Raw genomic sequence first — 21,529 nt, 5'->3', positions numbered from 1 at the left:
GTAACACACTGTCTGATCGCTTTGAGCAGGAGAACGGTGTCCCCCAGGGCAGTGTTTTAAGCGTTACCCTCTTTGCCATAGCCACCAACAGTATAACGTCTACAGTGAGGAGTTCAGTACAGTGCTCCTTGTTTGTGGACGACTTTGCTGTTTTCTGTTCCTCCCCCAGTGTTGCAACCATGAGCCGTGAGTTGCAGCTAACAGTGCGGCGGTTAGAGGAGTGGGCTGCAAAGACAGGTTTTCGGTGTTCTGCTGATAAGTGTGTTTGTGTGCATTTTAATCGTTCTCGTCGTCTTTTTACTTTGCCTGCCTTGCATATGGGGGATGCTGTCCTACATTTTAGAGACACAGTGCGATTTCTGGGACTAATTTTTGACTCCAGGTTGTCATGGCTGCCACACCTACGTGACTTGAAAGCCAGATCCCTGAAGGCACTGAACATCCTCAAGTGCCTCAGCCACAGGTCTTCGGGAGCGGACAGGGCGCGTCTCCTTCAGTTTTATCGGGCTTTTGTGCGTTCACGGCTGGACTATGGGTGCACAGTATATGGGTCAGTGAGGCAGTCTTATTTGCGGATCCTTGACGCTGTCCACCATGCTGGGATTCGACTGGCCACGGGTGCTTATCGAACCAGTCCCATACCCAGTCTCTGTGCTGAGGCTGACGAACCGCCACTTACCATCCAGCGGCAGCTCCTTCTGGTGCGCCAGTCTTGTAAGTTTCTTGCGGCTCCCAGCTCGCCTGCTCACCGCCTTGTTGCCCATCCACCTCTGGACCGCCTTTTTTCCCACCGTCCCCGGGCTACGTTGCCATTTGGGATCCGTGTGCAACGTGTTCTAGAGTCGCTCGGTGTGGAGTCTGTACAACCCCTGCCACCGCCTGCCACCCTGGTTACTGAAGAGGCATAGAGTGATTTTAGATTTATTGCAGTACAAGAGAGGTTGCACTCCTGCCACGGTTTTTCATGCAGCATTTTCTGCTGTTTTATCTGAGCACCACGACTATGTAGCGATTTTTACGGATGGGTCGAAACAAGGGGATTCCGTTGGTTGCTCAGTTGTTTTCCCAGATCGTGTCCTTAAGGTCCGACTGCCTCAGACCTTTACGGTCTTTGATGCAGAATTGTCTGCGATCTTCCGGGCACTGGAGCAGATGAGACATTCTTCCTCTCCTAAATTTCTTGTCTGTTCCGATTCCCTCAGTGCCCTTCAATCATTGCACCATTTGTATCCGGCAGTTAAAGTAGTCCAGACCATCCAGGATGCCCTCCTCCGACTACAGCGACTGGGGAAGGTTGTAGCTTTCTGCTGGGTTCCGGGGCATGTTGGCATTGCTGGGAATGAAAGGGCAGATCTCGCAGCCAAGGAGGCGTGTCTTGATCCACACATATCTCAGTGTGCTATCCCCGTGCACGCACTCACCTAACTGTTGAGCTCCCGAATCATGTGTCGGTGGGAGGACGAGTGGCTGGAAGTGACTGACAATAAGCTCCGTCTCGTCAAGCCCACAACGCGTGTGTGGTGTACTTCCATTCAGCCCCATCGACGGGACGAGGTTCTCCTCACTCGGCTTCGAATAGGCCACAGCCCTAGGACGCATGGCTTCCTGCTCCGGCGAGAGGACCATCCAATGTGTGGTGCTTGCGGCGTCCAGGTCACTGTGCGCCACGTTTTATTGGATTGCATGTTATTTTATGACCAGCGAGCCGCGGCTGACTTGCCAGCCGACCTGCCAACTCTTTTAGGCAACACTCGGACGAATGTGGTTAAAGTTTTAAAGTTCTGTGCCCTGTCAAATGTTTTCACAAAATTTTAGGGAGGGGATTTTAACTTGTTTCCTGTGTGACAAGCTCGCCCACATTTTATGTAAGTGGCCAGCCACTGAAGATTTCCTGTGCCATTCTTGTTGCTATGTTATCCCTTACCTTAGGTTTCACTTTCTTAGGTCGTATTTTCCCTCTTTTCCTGCTTTCATTGAGTGTGTTTTTCAGTTTTATTAGGTCTCTCCAAATTCGTTCCTTTTACTGTGTGTCAGGGCGCTGATGACCTCGATGTTGAGCGCCCATAAACCCCAACACAACAAGAGTAAAGCTGCAGTAGTGCATCCGAGTCTAATACTGATCTCCCAGGAAACGCTCAAAGCAAACCATAAACAATGAGAAGATTTATTCTTCTTGTACTTAAGTCGGCATTGTGCCTTTTGTGTTAAATCCCGACGCAATTTCTGGGTCTCATCGTAAATGTGAAGGTCCAAGGGATACAGTAACGCTGCAGTGGTGCATCGGAATCTAATACTGATCTCCAAGGAAACGCTCAAAGCGAACCAGACACAGTGAGAACATTTACACTTCTTGTACTTAAATCGGCATTGTGCCTTTTATATTAAATCCCGACGCAACATCTGTGTTTCATCGTCAATGTGAAGGTCCAAGGCATACAGTAACGCTGCAGTGGTACATCGGAATCTAATACTGATCTGCCAGAAATCGCTCAAGGCATACCACAAACAATGAGAAGATGTACTCTTCTTGTACTTAAGTAGGCATTGTGCATTTTGTATTAAATCCCGACGCAATTTCTGTGTTTCATCGTCAATGTGAAGGTCCAAGGAATAGAGTAAAGCTGCAGTAGTGCATAGGAATCGAACACTGATCTCCCAGGAAACGCTCAAAGCAAACCAGAAACAATGAAAAGATTTACTCCTCTTGTACTTAAGTCGGCATTGTGCCATTTGTATTAAATCCCGACGCAATTTCTGTATTTCTTCGTCAATGTTAAAGTCCAAGGGATAGAGTAAAGCTGCAGTAGTGCATCGGAATCTAATACTGATCTCCCAGGAAAGCTCAAACAAAACCAAAACAATAAGAAGATTTAGTCTTCTTGTACTTAAGACGGCATTGTGCCTTTTGTATTAAATCCCGACGCAATTTCTGTGTTTTATCGTCAATGTGAAAGTCCAAGGGATAGAGTAAAGCTTGCAGTAGTCCATCACAATCTAATACTGTTCTCTGGGAAACGCTCAAAGGAAACCACAAACAATGAGAAGATTTACTCTTCGTGCACTTAAGTCGGCTTGTGCCTTTTGTATTAAATCCCGACGCAATATCTGTTTTTTATCGTCAATGTGAACTTCCAAGGGATAGAGTAAAGATGCATTAGTGCATCGGAATTTAAGACTGATCTCCCAGGAAACGCTGAAAGCAAACCTCAAACAATAAGATGAGTCAGTCTTCTTGTACTTAAGTCGGTATTGTGCCTTTTGTATTAAATCCCGACGCAACTACTGCGTTTCATCGTCAATGTGAAGTTCCAAGGGATAGAGTAAAGCTGCAGTAGTGCATCGGAATCTAATTTTGATCTCCAAGGAAACACTCAAAGCAAACCACAAACAATGAGAAAATTTTCTGTTCTTGTACGTAAGTCGGCATTGTGCCTTTTGTATTAAATCCCGACACAATTTCTGTGATTCAACGTCAATGTGAACGTCCAAGGGATAGAAAAAAGCTGCATTAGTGCATCGGAATCTAATACTGACCTCCCAGGAAACGCTCGAAACAAACAACAAACAATTATAAGATTTACTCTTCTTGTACTTAAGTCGGCATTTTGCTTTTTGTATTAAATCCCGACGCAATTTCTGTAAATCATTGTCAATATGAAGGTCCAAGGGATACAGTACGCTGCAGTGGTGCATCGGAATCTAATACTGATCTCCCAGGAAACGCTCAAATCAAACCAGAAACAATGAGAAGATTTACTATTCTTGTACTTAAGTCGGAATTGTGCCTTTTGTATTAAATTCCGACGCAATTTCAATGTATCATCGTCAATGTGAAGGTCCAAGGGATACAGTAACGCCACAGTGATGCATCGGAATCTAATTCTCATATCCCAGGAAACGCTCAAAGCAAACCGCAATTTCTGTGTTTCATCGTCAATGTGAATGTCCAAGGGATAGAGGTAAGCTGCAGTAGTACATCGGAATGTAGTTCTGATCTCAGAATAAACTCTCAAAGCAAACCAGAAACAATGAGAAGATTTACTTTTCTTGTACTTAAGTCGGCATTGTGCCTTTTGTATTAAATCCCGACGTAATTTCTGTGTTTCATCGTCAATGTGAAGGTCCATGGGATACAGTAACGCTGCAGTGGTGCAACGGAATCTAATCATGAACTCCCAGGAAACGCTCAAAGCAAACCACAAACAATGAGAAGATTGACTCTTCTTGTACTTAAGTCGGCATTGTGCCTTTTGTATTATATCCCGACGCAATTTCTGTGTTTCATCGTCAATGTAAAGGTCCAAGGGATACAGTAACGCTGCAGTGGTGCAACCGAATCTAATCAGCATCTCCCAGGAAACGCTCAAAGGAAACCACAAACAATGAGAAGATTTATTCATCTTGTACTTAAGTCGGCATTGTGCCTTTTGTATCAAATCCCGACGCTATTTCTGTGTTTCATCGTCAATGTGAATGTCCAAGGGATAGAGGTAAGCTGCAGTAGTACATCGGAATGTAGTTCTGATCTCCCAATAAGCTCTCAAAGCAAATTAGAAACAATGAGAAGATTTACTCTTCTTGTACTTAAGTCGGCATAGTGCCTTTTGTGTTAAATCCCGACGCAATTTCTGAGTCTCATCGTCAATGTGAAGGTCCAACGGATACAGTAAAGCTGCAGTGGTGCATCGGGATCTAATACTGTTCTCCAAGGAAACGCTCAAAGCAATCCAGTTACAGTGAGAACATTTACTCTTCTTGTACTTTAGTCGGCATTGTGCCTTTTGTATTAAATCCCGATGCGATTTCTGTGTTTCATCGTCAATGTGAAGGTCCATGGGATACAGTAACGCATCAGCGGTGATTCGGAATCTAATACTGAACTCCCAGGAAACGCTCAAAGCAAAACACAAACAATGAGAAGATTTACTCTTCTTGTACTTAAATCGACATTGTGCCTTTTGTATCAAATCCCGACGCAATTTCTGTGTTTCATGGTCAATGTGAAGGTCCAAGGGATACAGTAACGATACAGTGGTGCATCGGAATCGAATACTGACCTCCCAGGAAACGCTCAAAACAATCCAGAAACAATGAGATTATTTACTCTTCTTGTACTTAAGTCGGCATTGTGCCTTTTGTATTAAATCCCGACGCAATTTCTGTGTATCATTGTCAATATGAAGGTTCAAGGTATACAGTAACGCTGCAGTGGTGCATCTGAATCTAATACTGATGTCCCAGGAAACGCTCAAAGCAAAACCAAAAACAATGAGAAGATTTACTCTTCTTGTACTTAAGTCGGCATTGTGCCTTTTGTATTACATCCCGACGAAATTTCTGTGTTTCATCGTCAATGTGAAGGTCCAAGGGATACTGTAACACTGCAGTAGTGCATCGGTATCTAATACTGATCTCCCAGGAAACGCTCAAGGTAAACTACAAACAATGAGAAGATTTACTCCTCTTGTACTTAAGTCGGCATTGTGCCATCTGTATCAAATCAAGACGCAACTTCTGTGTTTCATCGTCATTGTGAAGGTCCAAGGGATGGAGTAAAGCTGCAGTAGTGCATCGCAGTCTAATACTGATCTCCAAGGAAGCACTCAAAGCAAACCACAAACAATGAGAAAATTTTCTGTTCTTGTACTTAAATCGGCATTGTGCCTTTTGTATCAAATCCTGACACAATTTCTGTAATCCATCGTCAATGTGAAGGTCCAAGGGATACAGTAACGCGGCAGTAGTGCATCTGAATCTACTACTCATCTCCCAGGAAACGCTCAAAGCAAACCAGAAACAACGAGAAGATGTACTCTTCTTGTACTCAGGTCGGCATTGTGCCACTTGTATTAAATCCCGACACAATTTCTGTGCCTCGTCGACAATGTGAAGGTCCAAGGGATACAGTAACGCTGCATTGGTGCATCGGAAACTAATACTGATCTCCTGGAAACGCTCAAAGCATACCAGACACAGGGAGAACATTTACACTTCTTGCAATTAAATCGGCATTGTGCATTTTGTATTAAATCCCGACGTAATTTCTGTGTTTCATCTTCAATTTGAAGGTCCAAGGGATAGAGTGTAGCTGCGGTAGTGCATCGGAATCTAATACTGATCTTCCAGGAAACGCTCAGAGGAAACCACACACAATGAGAAGATTTACTGTTCTTCTATTTAAGTCACCATTGTGCCTCTTGTATTAAATCCCGACGCTATTTCTCTGTTTCATCGTCAATGTGAATGTCCAGGGGATGGGGTAAAGCTGCAGTAGTGCATCTGAATGTAGTTCTGATCTCCCAATAAACTCTCAAAGCAAACCAGAAACAATGAGAAGATTTACTCTTCTTGTACTTATGTCGTCATTGTGCCTTTTGTATTAAATCCCGACGCGGTTTCTGTGTTTCATCATCAGTGTGAAGTCCAATGGATACAGTAACGGCGCAGTTGTGCATCGGAATGTAATACTCATATCCCAGGAAACGCTCGAAGCAAACTATAAACAATGAGAAGATTTATTCTGCTTGTACTTAAGTCGGCATTGTGCCTTTTGAGTTAAATCCCGACGCAATTTCTGGGTCTCATCGGCAATGTGAAGGTACAAGTGATACAGTAACGCTGCAGTGGTGCATTAGAATCCAAAACTGATCTCCCAGGAAACGCTCAAAGCAAACCACACACAATGAGAAGATTTACTCCTCTTGTACTTTTGTCGGCATTGTTCCATTTGTATTAAATCCCGACATAATTTCTCTGTTTGTTCGTCAATGTGAAAGTCCAAGGGATAGAGTAAAGCTGCAGTAGTGCATTGGAATCTAATACTGATATCCCAGGAAACGCTCAAACAAAACCAAAACAATGAGAAGATTTAGTCTTCTTGTACTTTAGTCGGCATTGTGCCTTCTGTATTAAATCCCGACGCAATTTCAGTGTTTCAACGTCGATGTGAAGGTCCAAGGGATAGAGTAAAGCTGCAGTAGTGCATCGGAATCTAATACTGTTCTCCGGGAACCGGTCAAAACAAACCACAAACATTGAGACGATTTAATCTTCGTTCACTTATGTCGGCTTGTGCCTTTTGTATTAAATCCCGACGCAATATGTGTTTCTCAACGTCAATGTGAAGTTCCAAGGGATAGAGTAAAGATGCATTAGTGCATCGTAATTTATGACTGATCTCCCAGGAAATGCTGAAAGCAAACCACAAACAATAAGATGAATCAGTGTCGTTGTACTTAAGTCGGCATTGAGCCTTTTGAATTAAACCCGTCGCAACTTCTGTGTTTCATCGTCATTGTGAAGGTCCAAGGGATATAGTAAAGCTGCAGTAGTGCATAGGAATCGAACACTGATCACCCAGGAAACGCTCAAAGCAAACCAGAAACAATGAGAAGATTCACTCTTCTTGTACTTAAGGCGGCATTGTGCCTTTTGTACTAATTACCGACGCAATTTCTGTGTTTCATCGTCAAACTTGAACGACCAAGTGAAACAGTAACGCTGTTATCGTGCATCAAATTCTAATACTGATCTCCAGGAAACGCTCACAGCAAACCACACGCAATGAGAGGAGTTACTTTTCTTGTACTTAAGTCAGCATTGTGCCTTTTGTAATAAATCCCGACGCTATATCTGTGATTCATCGTCAATGTACAGGTCCAAAGGATAGAGTAAAGCTGCGGTAGGGCATCGGAATCTGATACTGATCTCCCAGGAACCGCTTAAAGGAAACCACAAACAATGAGAAGATTTACACTTCTTGTACTTAAGTCGGCATTGTGCCTTTTGTATTATATCCCGACGCAATTTCGTTGTTTCATCGTCAATGCAAAGGTCCAAGGGATACAGTAACGCTGCAGTGGTGCAACCGAATCTAATCAGGATCTCGCAGGAAACGCTCAAAGGAAACCACAAACAATGAGAAGATTTATTCATCTTGTACTTAAGTCGGCATTGTGCCTTTTGTATTAAATCCCGACGCTATTTCTGTGTTTCATCGTCAATGTGAATGTCCAAGGGATAGAGGTAAGCTGCAGTAGTACATCGGAATGTAGTTCTGATCTCCCAATAAGCTTTCGAAGCAAATTAGAAACAATGAGAAGATTTACTCTTCTTGTACTTAAGTCGGCATTGTGCCTTTTGTGTTAAATCCCGACGCAATTTCTGAGTCTCATCGTCAATGTGAAGGCCCAACGGATACAGTAAAGCTGCAGTGGTGCATCGGGATCTAATACTGATCTCCAAGGAAACGCTCAAAGCAATCCAGTTACAGTGAGAACATTTACTCTTCTTGTACTTAAGTCGGCATTGTGCCTTTTGTATTAAATCCCGACGCAATTTCTGTGTTTCATCTAATCAATTTGAAGGTCCAAGGGATAGAGTAAAGCTGCGTGAGTGCATCGGAATGTAATACTGATGTCCCAGGAAACGCTCAGAGGAAACCACACACAATGAGAAGATTTACTCTTCTCGTATTTAAGTCGGCATTGTGCCTTTTGTATTTAATCCAGACGCAATTTCTGTGTTTCATCGTTTATATGAATGTCCAAGGGATACGGTAACGCTGCAGTAGTGCATCAGAGTATAATACTGATCTCCCCGGAAACGCTCAAAGGAAACCACAAACAATGAGAAGATTAATTCTTCTTGTACTTAAGTCGGCATTGTGCCTTTTGTATTAAATCCCGACGCAATTTCTGTGTTTAATCGTCTATGTGAAGGTCCATGGGATACAGTAACGCTGCTGTGGTGCATCAGAATCTAATACCGATGTCCCAGGAAACGCTCAAATCAAACCACAAACAATGAGAAGTTTTACTCTTCTTGTACTGAAGTCGGCATTGTGCCTTGTGTATTAAATCCCGACGCAATTTCTATGTTTCATCGTCAATGTGAGGATTTAAGGGACAGAGTAAAGCTGCAGTAGTGCATCGGAATCTAATACTGTTATCCGGGAAACGCTCAAAGCAAACCACAAACATTGAGAAGATTTACTCTTCGTGCACTTAAGTCGGCTTGTGCCATTTGTATTAAATCCCGACGCAAAATCTGTTTTTCATAGTCAATTTGAAGTTCCAAGGGATAGAGTAAAGTTGCAGTAGTGCATCGGAATCTAATACTGATCTCCAAGGAACCACTCAAAGCAAACCACAAACAATGAGAAAATTTTCTGTTCTTGTACTTAAGTCGACATTGTGCCTTTTGCATTAAATCGCGAGACAATTTCTGTGATTCATCGTCAATGTGAAGGTCCGAGGGATAGAGTAAAGCTGCAGTAGTAAATCGGAATCTAATACTGACCTCCCAGGAAACGCTCGAATCAAACCACAAGCAATTATAAGAATTACTCTTCTTGTACTTAAGTCGGCATTCTGCCATTTGTATTACATCAAGACGCAACTTCTGTGTTTCATCGTCATTGTGAAGGTCCAAGGGATGGAGTAAAACTGCAGTAGTGCATCGCAATCTAATACTGATCTCCAAGGAAGCACTCAAAGCAAACCACAAACAATGAGAAAATTTTCTGTTCTTGTACTTAAGTCGGCATTGTGCCATTTGTATCAAATCCCGACACAATTTCTGTGATCCATCGTCAATGTGAAGGTCCAAGGGATACAGTAACGCGGCAGTTGTGCATCTGAATCTAATATTCATCTCCCAGGAAACGCTCAAAGCAAACCAGAAACAACGAGAAGATGTACTCTTCTTGTACTTAGGTCGGCATTGTGCCACTTGTATTAAATCCCGACACAATTTCTGTGTCTCGTCGACAATGTGGAGGTCCAAGGGATACAGTAACGCTGCTTTCGTGCATCGGAAACTAATACTGATCTCCAGGAAACGCTCAAAACATACCAGACACAGGGAGAACATTTACACTTCTTGCATTTAAATCGGCATTTTGCATTTTGTGTTAAATCCCGATGCATTTTCTGTGTTTCATCGTCAATGTGAAGGTCCAAGGGATACAGTATCGCTGCAGTGGTGCATCGAAATCTAATACTGATCTCCCAGGAAACGCTGAAAGCAAACCACAAACAATAAGATGAGTCATGTTTTTGTACTTAAGTCGGCATTGAGCCTTTTGAATTAAATCCCGTCGCAACTTCTGTGTTTCATCGTCATTGTGAAGGTCCAAGGGATAGAGTAAAGCTGCAGTAGTGCATCTGAATCTAATACTAATCTCCAAGGAAACACTGAAAGCAAACCACAACAATGAGAAAATTTTCTGCTCTTGTACTTAAGTCGGCATTGTGCCTTTTGTATTAAATCCCGACACAATTTCTGTGATTCATCGTCAATGTGAAGGTCCAAGAGATAGAGTAAAGCTGCAGTAGTGCATCGGAATCTAATACTGACCTCCCAGGAAACGCCGAAGCAAACCACAAACAATTATAAGAATTACTCTTCCTGTACTTAAGTCGGCGTTGTGCCTTTTGTATTAACTCCCGACGCAATTTCTGTGTTTCATCGTCAATGTGAAGGTCCATGGGATAGAGTAAAGCTGCAGTAGTGCATCGGAATCTAATACTTATCTCCCAGGAAACGCTCATAGCCAACCAGAAACAATGAGAACATTTACTCTTCTTGTACCTAGGTCGGCATTGTGCCTATTGTATTAAATCCCGACGGAATTTCTGTGTTTCATCGTCAATGCGAAGGTCCAAGGGATACAGTAACGCTGCGGTGGTTCATCGGAATCTAATACTGATGTCCCAGGAAACGCTCAAAGAAAACCACAAACAATGAGAAGATTTACTCTTCTTGAACTTAAGTCGGCATATTGCCTTTTGTATTAAATCCCAAAGCAATGTCTGTTTTTCTTCGTCAATGTTAAGGTCCAAGGGATACAGTAACGCCGCAGTGGTGCATCGGGATCTAATACACACCTCCGAGAAAACGCTCAAAGCATACCACAAACAATGCGAAAATTTACTCTTCTGGTACTTAAGTCGGCATTGTGCCTTTTGTATTAAATTCCGCCGCAATATCTGTGATTCATCGTCAATGTAAAGGTCCAAGGAATAGAGTAAAGCTGCAGAAGTGCTTAGGACTCGAACAGTGATCTCCCAGGAAACGCTCAAATGAAACCACAAACAATGAGAAGATTTACTCTTCTTGTACATAAGTCGGCATTGTGCGTTTTGTATTAAATACCGACGCAATTCCTGTATTTCATCGTCAATGTGAAGGACCCAGGGATACAGAAACACTGCGGTGGTGCATCGGAAACTAATACTAATCTCCCAGGAAACGCTCAAAGCTAACCAGAAACTATGATAAGATTTACTCTTCTTGTACTTAGGTCGGCATTGTGCCTTTTGTATTACATCCCGACGCAATTTCTGTGTTTCTTCGTAAATGTGAAGGTCCAAGAAATAGAGTATAGCTGCAGTCGGGCATAGGAATCGAACACTGATCTCCCAGGAAACGCTCAAAGCAAATCAGAAACAATGAGAAGATTTACTCTTCCTGTACTTAAGTCGGCATTATGCCTTTTGCATTAAATCACGACGCAATACTGTGTTTCATCGTCAAAATCGAACGACCAAGGGATACAGTAACGCTGCAGTGGTGCATCGGAATCTAATACTGATCTCCAGGAAAGGGCCAAAGCAAAACACAAACAATGAGAAGAGTTACTCTTCTTGTACTTAAATCGGGATTGTACCTTTTGTATTATATCCCGACGCAATTTCTGTGCTTCATCGTCAATGTGAAGGTCGAAGGGATAGAGTAAAGCTGCAGTAGTGCATCGGAATCTAATACTGATCTCCCAGGAAACGCTCAAAGAAAACCAAAACAATGAGAAGACTTAGTTTTCTTGTACTTAAGTCTCCATTGTGCCCTTTGTATTAAATCTCCATGGAATTTCTGTGTTTCTCCGTCAATGTGAGGGTCCAAGGGATAGAGTAAAGCTGCAGTAGTGCATCGCAATCTAATACAGTTCTCCCGAGAAACGCTCAAAGCAAACCACAAACAATGAGAAGACCTACTCTTCTTGCCCTTGAGTCGGCATTCTGCCTGTTGTATTTAATCCCGACGGAATATCCGTGTTACATAGCCAATGTGAAGTTTCAAGGGAAAGAGTGAAGCTGCAGTATTGCATCGGAATCTAAAACTGATCTCCCAGGAAACGCTCAAAACAAACCACAAACAATGCGAAGATTTACTCTTCTTGGACTTAAGTCGCATTGTGCCTTGTGTATTAAATCCCGTCGCGATATCTGTGTTTCATCGTCAATGTAAAGGTCCAAGGGATAGACTATAGCTGCGGTAGGGCATCAGAATCTAATACTGATCTCCCAGGAAACGCTCAAAGAAAACCAAAACAATGAGAAGACTTAGTTTTCTTGTACTTAAGTCTCCATTGTGCCATTTGTATTAAATCTCCATGGAATTTCTGTGTTTCTCCGTCAATGTGAGGGTCCAAGGGATAGAGTAAAGCTGCAGTAGTGCATCGCAATCTAATACTGTTCTCCCGAGAAACGCTCAAAGCAAACCACAAACAATGAGAAGACCTACTCTTCTTGCCCTTGAGTCGGCATTCTGCCTTTTGTATTTAATCCCGACGGAATATCCGTGTTTCATAGCCAATGTGAAGTTTCAAGGGAAAGAGTGAAGCTGCAGTATTGCATCGGAATCTAAAACTGATCTCCCAGGAAACGCTCAAAACAAACCACAAACAATGCGAAGATTTACTCTTCTTGGACTTAAGTCGCATTGTGCCTTGTGTATTAAATCCCGTCGCGATATCTGTGTTTCATCGTCAATGTAAAGGTCCAAGGGATAGACTATAGCTGCGGTAGGGCATCAGAATCTAATACTGATCTCCCAGGAAACGCTCACAGCAAACCACACGCAATGAGACTAATTACTTTTCTTGTACTTAAGTCAGCATTGTGCCTCTAGTAATAAATCCCGACGCAATTACTGTGTTTCATCGTCAATGTGAAGGTCCAAGGGATAGAGTGAAGTTGTAATAGTGCATCGCAATCTAATACTGTTCTCCCGAGAAACGCTCAAAGCAAACCACAAACAATGAGAAGATTTATTCTTCTTGCACTAGAGTCGGCATAGTGCCTTTTGTAATAAATTCATACGCAATATCTGTGTTTCATCGTTAATGTGAAGTTCCAAGGGATAGAGTGAAGCTGCAGTAGTGCATCGGAATATAATACTCATCTCCCAGGAAACGCCCAAAGCAAACCACAAACAACGAGAAGATTTACTCTTCTTGTAGTTAAGCCGGCATTGTGCCTTTTGATTAAATCCCGACGCAATTCCCGTGTTTCATCGTCAAAGTGAAAGTCCATGGGATAGAGTAAAGCTGCAGTAGTGCATCGGAATCTAATACTGATCTCCCAGGAATCGCTCAACGAAAACCAAAACAATGAGAAGATTTAGTCTTCTTTACTTAAGTAGGCATTGTAACTTTTGTATTCAATCCCGACGCAATTTCTGTGTTTCATCGTCAATGTGAAGGTCCAAGGTATAGAGTAAAGCAGCAGTAGTGAATCGGAATCAAATACTGTTCTCCCGAGAAACGCTCAAAGCAAACCACTAGCATTGAGAAGATTTACTCGTCTTGTACTTAAGTCGACACTGTGCGTTTTGTATTAAATCCCGACTCAATTTCTGTGATTCATCGTCAATGTGAAGTTCCAAGGAATAGAGTAAAGCTGCAGTAGGGCATCGGAATTTAATACTGACTTCCCAAGAAACGCTCAAAGCAAACCACAAGCAATGATAAGATTTACACTTCTTGTACTTAAGTCGGCAATGTGCCTTTTGTATTAGTCCCGACGCAATTTCTGTGTGTCATTGTCAATATGAAGGTTCAAGGGATACAGTAACGCTGCAGTGGTGCATCGGAATCTAATACTGATCTCCTAGGAAACGCTCAAAGCAAACCACAAACAATGAAAAGATATACTCTTCTTGTTCTTAAGTCTGCAAAGTGTCTTTTGTATTAAATCTCGAACCAATTTCTGTGTTTCATCGTCAATGTGAAGGTTCGAGGGATAGAATAAAGCTGCAGTGGTGCATCGGAATCAAACACTGATCTCCCAGGAACCGCTCAAAGCAAACCACAAACAATGAGAAGATGTACTCTTTTTGTACTTAAGTCGGCATTGTGCCTTTTGTATTAAATCCCATGCAATTTCCGTGTTTCATCGACAATGTGACGGTCTAAGGGATACAGTAACGCTGCAGTGGTGCATCGGAAATAATACTGATCACCCAGGAATCGCTCAATGCAAACCACAAACAATGAGAAGATTTACTCTTGTTGTACATAAGTCGGCATTGTGCCTCTTGTATTAAATCCCGACGCAACTTCTGTGTTTCATCGTCAATGTGGAGGTCCAAGGGATACAGTAATGCTGCAGTGGTGCATCGGAATCTAATACTGATCTCAAAGGAAACGCTCAAAGCAAACCACAAACAATGAGGACATTTACTCTTCTTGTACTTAAGTCGGCATTGAGCCTTTTGTATTAAATCCCGACGCAGTTTCTGTGTTTCATCGTCAATGTCAAGTTCCAAGGGATAGAGTAAAGTGGCAGTAGTGCATCAGAATCTAATACTGTTCTCTCAGGAAACACTCAAAGCAAACCAGACACATTGAGGAGATTTATTCTTCTTGTACTTAAGTCGGCATTGTGCCTTTAGTATTAAATCCCGACGCAATTTCAGTGTTTCATCGACAATGTGAAGGTCCAAGGGATACAGTAATGCTGCCTTGGTGCATCGGAAACTAAAACTGATCTCCCAGGAATCGCTCAAAGAAAAACAGAATCAATAAGATGATTTACTCTTCCTGTACTTAAGTCGGCATTGTGCCTGTTTTATTAAATCCTGACGCAATTTCTGTGTTTCATCGTCAATGTGAAGGTCCAAGAGATCCAGTAACACTGCAGTAATGCATCGGAATCTAATACTGATCCCCCAGGAAACGCTCAAAGCAAACCACAAACAATGAGAAGATTTACTCTTCTTATACTTAAGTCAACATTGTGCCTTTTGTATTAATTCCCGTCGATATTTCTGTGTTTCATCGTCGATGTGAAGGTCCAAGAGATAGAGTAAAGCTCCAGTAGTGCACCTGAATCTAATACTGATCTCCCAGGAAACGCTCAAAACAAACCACAAACAATGAGAAGAATTACTCTTCTTGTACTTAAGTCGGCATTGTGCCTTTTGTATTAAATCCCAACGGAATATCTGTGTTTCATCGTCAATATGAAGGTCCAAGGGATACAGTAACTCTGTAATGTTGCAACGGAATCTATTACTGAACTCACAGGAAACGCTCAAAGCAAACCAGAAACAATGAGAAGATTTGCTCTTCTAGTATTTAGGTCGGCATTGTGCCTTTTGTATTAAATTCCGACGCAATATCTGTTTTTCATCGTCAACAGTAAGGTCCAAGGGATACAGTAACGCTGCAGTGGTTCATCGGAATCTAACACTGATCTCCCAGGAAACGCTCAATGCAAACCAATAACAATGAGAAGATTAACTCTTCTTGAACTTAAGTCGGCATTGTGCCTTTTGTATTATATCTCGACGCAATTTCTGTGTTTTATCGTCAATGTGAAAGTCGAAGGGATACAGTAACGCTGCAGTGATGCATTGCAACCTAAAACTGACCTCCCAGGAAACGCTCAAAGGAAACCACAAATAATGAGAAGAGTTACTCTTCTTGTACGTAAGTCGGCATTATGCCTTTTGTATTAAATCCCGACTTAATTTCTGTGTTTCATCGTCAATGTGAAGGTCCAAGGGATAGAGTAAAGCTGCGGTAGTGCATCGGAATCAAATACTGACCTTCCAGGAAACGCTCAAAGCAAACCACAAACAATGAGAAGATTTACTCTTCTTGTACTCTAGTCGGCATTGAGCCTGTTGTATTAAATCCCGACGTAATTTCGGTGTTTCATCGTCAATGTGAAGGTTCAAGGGATACAGTAACGCTGCAGTGGTGCATCGGAATCTAATACTGATCTCCCAGGAAACGCTCAAAGCAAACCACAAGCAATGAGAAGATTTACTCTTCTTGTACTTAAGTCGGTATTGTGCCTTTGTAATAAAACTCGAAGCAATTTCTGTGTTTCGCGTCAATGAGAAGGTTCAAGGGATAGAGTGAAGCTGCAGTGGTGCACCGGAAATTAATACTGATCTCCCAGGAAACGCTGAAAGCCAACTACAAACAATGTTAAGATTTACTCTTCTTGCACCTAAGTCGGCATTGTGCCTTTTGTATTAAATCCTGACGCATTTTGTGTTTCATCGTTCATGTGAAGGTCCAAGCGATAGCGTAGAGCAGCAGAAGTGCATCGGAATCTAATACTGATCTCCCAGGAAAAGCTCAAAGCGAACCACAAACAATGAGAAGATTTTCTCTTCTTGTACTGAAGTCGGCATTGTGCCTTTTGTATTAAATCCCGACGCAATTTCTGTGTTTCATCGTCAATGTGAAGGTCCGAGGGATACAGTAACGCTGCAGCGGTGCATCGGAATCTAATAATGATCTCCAACGAAACGTTCAACGCACACCACAAACAATGAGGACATTTACTCTTCTTGTACTTAAGTTGGTATTGTGCCTTTTGTATTAAATCTCGACGCAGTATCTGTGTATCATCGTTAATGTGATGTTCCAAGGCATAGAGTAAAGCTGTAGTAGTGCATCGGAATCTAATACTGTCCTCCCAGGAAACACTCAAAGCAAACCAGAAACAATGAGGAGATTTAATCTTCTTGTACTTAAGTCAGCATCGTGCCTTTTGTATTAAATCCCGACGCAATTTCTGTGTTTCATCGACAATGTGAATGTCCAACGGATACAGTAATGCTGCAGTGGTGCATCGGAAACTAATACTCATCTCCCAGGAGACGCTCAAAGAAAAACAAATTCAATAAGGAGATTTACTCTTCTTGTACTTAAGTCGGCATTATGCCTTTTGTATTAAATCACGACTCAATTTTTGTGATTCGTCGTAAATGTGAAGGTCCAAGGGGTAGAGTTAATCTGCCGTAGTGAATCAGAGTCTAATACTGATCTCCCAGGAAATGCTCAAAGCAAACCAGAAACAATGAGAAGATTTACTCTTCTTGTACTTAAGTCGGCAATGTGCCATTTGTATTAAATCGTGACGCAATTTATGTGTTTCATCGGCAAAATAAAAGGTCCAAGGAATACAGTAACGCTGCAGTGATACATCGAAATCTAATACTGATCTCCCAGGAAACGCTCAAAGCAAACCACAAACAGTGAGAAGATTTACTCTTCTAGTACTAAAGTCGGCATTGTGCCTTTTGTATTGAATCACGACGCTATTTCTGTGTTTCATCGTCAATGTGAAGGTCCAAGGGAAACTGTAACGCTGCAGTGGTGCAACGGAATCAAATAGTGATCTCACAGGAAACGCTCAAAGCAAACCACAAAGAATGAAAAGATTTACACTTCTTGTACTTAAGTCGGCATTGTGCCGTATGTATTACATCCCGACGCAATTTCTGTGTTTCATTGTCTATGTGAAGGTCCAAGGGATAGAGTAAAGCTACAGTAGTGCATCGGAATCTAAAACAATCACCCAGGAAACTCTTAAGCAAACCACAAACAATGAGAAGATTTACTCTTCTTGTACTTAAGTCAACATTGTGCCTTTTGTATTAAATCCTGACGATATTTCGTGTTTCATTGTCAATGTGAAGGTCCAAGGGATAGAGTAAAGCTCCAGTAGTGCATCGGAATCTAATACTGATCTCCCAGGAAACGCTCAAAGCAAACCAGAAACAATGAGAAGATTTACTGTTCTTGTACTTAAGTCGGCATTGTGCCTTTAGTATTAAATCCCGACGCAATTTCTGTGTTTCATCGTCAATGTGAAGGTCCATGGGACAGAGTAAAGCTGCAGTAGTGCATCGGAATCTGATAGTGATCTCCAAGGAAACGCTCAAAGCAAACCACAAACAATGAGAAGATCTACTCTGCTTGTATTTAAGTCGGCATTGTGATTTTTGTATTAAATCCCGACTCAATTTCTGTGATTCATAGTCAATGTGAAGGTCCAAGGGATAGAATAAAGCTGCAGTAGTGCATCGGAATCTAATACTGATCTAACAGGAAACGCTCAAAACAAACTAGAAACAATGAGAAGATTTACTCTTCTTGTTCTTAAGTCGGCTTTGTGCCTTTTGTATTAAATCCCGACGCAATTTCTGTGTTTCATCGACAATGTGAAAGTCCAAGGGACACAGTAATGCTGCAGTGGTGCATCGGAAGCTAATACTCATCTTTTGTATAAATTCCATGCAATTTCTGTGTTTCATGTGACGGTCTAAGGGATACAATAACGCTGCACTTGTGCATCGGAATGTAATACTGATCTCCCAGGAAATGCTCAAAGCAAACAAGAAGCAATGAGAAGATTTACTCTTCTTGGACTTACGTTAGCATTGTCCCTTTTGTATTAAGTCCCGACGCAATTTCTGTGGTTCATCGTCAATGTGAAAGTCCAAGGGATGCAGTAACGTGGTAGTAGTGCATCGGAATGTAACACTCATTTCCCAGGAAACGCTCAAAGCAAACCACAAACAACGAGAAGTTATACTCTTCTTATTTTTAAGTCAGCGTTGTGCCTGTTGTATTAAATCACGTCGCAATTTCTGTGTTTCATCGTCAATAAGAAGGTCCAAGGGATACAGTAACGCTGCAGTGTTGCAACGGAATCTATTAATGATCTCACAGGAAACGCTCAAAGCAAATCAATAACAATGAGAAGATTAACTCTTCCTGTACTTAAGTCGGCAATATGCCTTTTGTATTAAATCCCGACTCAATTTCTGTGTTTGATCGTCAATGTGAAGGTTCGAGTGATAGAATAAAGCTGCAGTGGTGCATCGGAATCTAATACTGTTCTCCTAGAAAACACTAAAAGCAAACCAGAAACAATGAGGAGATTTATTCTTCTTGTACTTAAGTCGTCCTTGTGCCTTTTGTATTAAATCCCGCACAATTTCTGTGTTTGAACGTCGAAATTGAAGGTCCAAGCGATACAGTAACGCTGCAGTGGTGCATCGTAATTTAATACTGATCTCCAGGTAAGGCTCGAAATAAACCACAAACATTAAGAAGAGTTACTTATATTGTACTTAAGTCGGCATTGTGCCTTTTGTATTAAATTCCGACGTAATTACTGTGTTTCATTTGTAATGTGATGGTCCAATGGATACAGTAACGCTGCAGTGGTGCATCGGAATCTAATACTGATCTCCCAGGAAAAGCTCAAAGCAAACCAAAAACAATGAGAAGAGTTACTCTTCAGGTACTTATGTCGGCATTGTGCCTTTTGTATTATATCCCGACGCAATTTCTGTGTTTCAACGTCTATGTGAAGGTATAAGGGATACAGTAACGCTGCAGTGGTGCATCGGAATCTAACACTGATCACCCAAACAACGTTCAAAGCAAACCAGATACAATGAGAAGATTTACTCTTCTTGTACATAAGTTGCCATTGTGCCTTTTGTATTAAATCCCGATGCAATTTCTGTGTTCCATCGTCAATGTGAAGGTCCAAGGGTTAGAGTAAAGCTGCAGTAGTGTATCGGAATGTAATACTGATCTCCCAGGAAACGCTCAAAGCAAAACTCAAACAATGAGAGGATTTACCCTTCTTCTACATAAGTCGGCATTGTGCCTTTTGTACTGAATCCCGAAGCAATTTCTGTGTTTCATCGTCAATGTGAAGGTCCAGGGGATACAGTAACGCTGCAGTGGTGCATCGGAATCCAATACTGATCTCCCAGGAAACTCTCAAAGCAAACCACAAACAATGAGAAGATATACTCTCCTTGTACTTAAGTCGACATTGTTCCTTTTGTATTATATCCCAACGCAATTTCTGTCTTTCAACGTCAATGTGGAGGTCCAAGGGATACAGTAACGCTGCAGTGGTGCATCGGAATCCAACACTGATCATCCAGGAAACGCTCAAAGCACACCACAAACAATGCGCAGATTTAGTCTCCTTGTACTTAAGTCGTCATTGTGCCATTTGTATTAAATCCTGGCGCAATTTCTGTGTTTCATTGTCAATATGAAGATCCAAGGGATACAGTAACGCTGCAGTGGTGCATCGGAATCTAATACTGAACTCCCAGGAAAGGCTCAAAAAAACCACAAACAATGAGAAGATTTACTCTTCTTGTACTTAAGTCGGCATTGTGTCTTTTGTATTAAATCCCGACGCAATTTCTGTGCTTCATCATCAATGTGATGTCCAAGGGATACAGTAACGCATCAGCAGGGCATTGGAATCCAATACTGATCTCCCAGGACACGCTCAAAGCAAACCACAAACAATGAGAAGATTTACTCTTCTTGTACTTAAGTCGAAATTGTGCCATTTGTATTAAATCCCGACGCAATTACTATGTTTCATCGTCAATGTGAAGGTCCAAGGGATACAGTAACGCAGTAGTGGTGCATCGAACTGAAATACTGATCTCCCAGGAAACGCTCAAAGCAAACCACAAACAATGAGAAAATTTACTCTTCTTGTACTTAACTCGGCATTGTGCCTTTTGTATTAAATCTTGAAGCAATTTGAGTATCTCATCATTAATGTGAAGTTCCGAGGGATAGAGTAAAGCTGCAGTAGTGCATCGGAATCTAATACTGATCTCCTAGGAACCGCTCAAAGCAAACCACAAGCAGTGAGAAGATTTACTCTTCTTGTACTTAAGTCAGCATTGTGCCTTTTGTACTGAATCCCGACGCAATTTCTGTGATTCATCGACAATGTGAAGGTCCAGGGGATACAGTAACGCTGCAGTGGTGCATCGGAATCTAATACTGATCTCCCAGGAACCGCTCAAAGCAAGCCACAAACACTGAGAAGATTTACTCTTCTTGTACTTAAGTCGGCATTGTGCCTTTTGTATTATATCCCAACGCAATTTCTGTGTATCAACGTCAATGTGAAGGTCTGAGCATACAGTAACGCTGCAGTGGTGCATCGGAATCTAACACTGATCTCTCAGGAATCGCTCAAAGCAAACCAGATACAATGAGAAGATTTACTCTTCTTGTACTTACGTCGGCATTGTGCCTTTTGGATTAAATCCCGACGCTATTTCTGTGTTTCATCGTCAATGTGGAGGTCCAAGGGATCGAGAAAAGCTGCAGTAGTGCATCGCAATCTAATAATGATCTCCCAGGAGAAACCCAAAACAAACCACAATCAATGAGAAGATTTAGTCTTCTTGTTCCTGAGTCGGAATTGTGCCTTTTGTATTAAATCCCGACGCAATTACTGTGTTTCATTGCTAATGTGAAAGTCCAAGGGATACAGTATCGCTTCAGTGGTGCATCGGAACCTGACACTGATATCCCAGGAAACGCCCAAAGCAAACCAGAAAAAATGATAAAATTTACTCTTGTTGTACTTAAATCGGCTTTGTGTCTTTTGTATTAAATCCCGAAGCAATTTCTGTGTTTCATCGTCAATGTGAA

This window comes from Schistocerca serialis, chromosome 8 (genome assembly GCF_023864345.2).
Source record: "Schistocerca serialis cubense isolate TAMUIC-IGC-003099 chromosome 8, iqSchSeri2.2, whole genome shotgun sequence".
NCBI classification, from domain to species: domain Eukaryota; kingdom Metazoa; phylum Arthropoda; class Insecta; order Orthoptera; family Acrididae; genus Schistocerca; species Schistocerca serialis.
This window is presented reverse-complemented; position numbering follows the sequence as displayed.